Below are 1,054 nucleotides of genomic sequence, written 5' to 3'. Positions count from 1 at the left end.
CTAGAACTTAATTTGTGTTTACACTGTTTCTGTCTATCTGAGTTAGATGAATTGTCAAACGTAATAACTTCATCCAAAATCATCAACATGTCCGCTAAATCCCATCCCAACCAGACTGTTCAAAAAGGGGTCACCCTTAATTAAAATCCCTATTTCAGATCTGCTTACTCTGTCTTTAATGAATGGTTCTGTACCACAGAGCTTTAAGTTTGCTGTAATTAAACTTTTACTCAATATCTTGATCTTGAATCAGGAGCTATGGTCAGTAATAGATCTATATTCAATTCCTTATTCAGCTAAAAAATCTTGTTAAAATAGATGCAAATAAAACATCTGTGCATGCATAATCCRTTTGAGGAGTTTTAATCAGGGTTTAGAGCTTATGGTAGCACAGAAATGTCACTGGGGAAAGTTACAGATGATATTCTCCTGGCTTCAGATAGTGCACCTGTGTCTTGATTTGCCCTGTTAGATCTTAGTGCTCCATTTTACAAATTATCAAAGGCTTGGACATGATATCAGAATTACAGGAACTAAAATGGCTTCAAATACTTTCATCTAAAGAATTTGTTAATGTTAATAATGAATCTTCACACAGGAGTTTGTCATTGGTTTTACTGTAGTTCTTCAGGGTTCAGTGCTTGGAACAATTATTGGGGATGGATTGGGGGGGGCTCAGAATGCTGGAGGTAAGATTTAAAGGGAAAAAAACTTAAGAAATGTTTAATATCTATCCATTATCTTTAACCACTTCTTCCTTTCAGGGTCCCTGGAGTTACTGGTTCCCATATCCAGCAGTCACTGTGTGAGGGGCAGGGTACATCCTGGACATGTCACTGATCCATCACAGGGACACACAGTGACAAATGAGACAAACAACAATTTATTTACTCTCACTCACATCTAGGGACAATTTAAAGTTACCATTTCTGGGTCGGACTCTCATACATGTCAACCTCTCCGGACGTTAACCTGTATAAAAAGCCTCAAAAAATCAGTGAATTTTTTTTCAAGTTTTTTTTAAATTATTTTTCTTTAACATAAGCCACAAAAA

Source organism: Austrofundulus limnaeus, unplaced genomic scaffold (assembly GCF_001266775.1).
Source record: "Austrofundulus limnaeus strain Quisiro unplaced genomic scaffold, Austrofundulus_limnaeus-1.0 Scaffold58, whole genome shotgun sequence".
In the NCBI taxonomy this organism is placed as follows: Eukaryota; Metazoa; Chordata; class Actinopteri; order Cyprinodontiformes; family Rivulidae; genus Austrofundulus; species Austrofundulus limnaeus.
The sequence above is the reverse complement of the archived record's forward strand: the minus strand, read 5'-3'. Positions refer to the sequence as shown.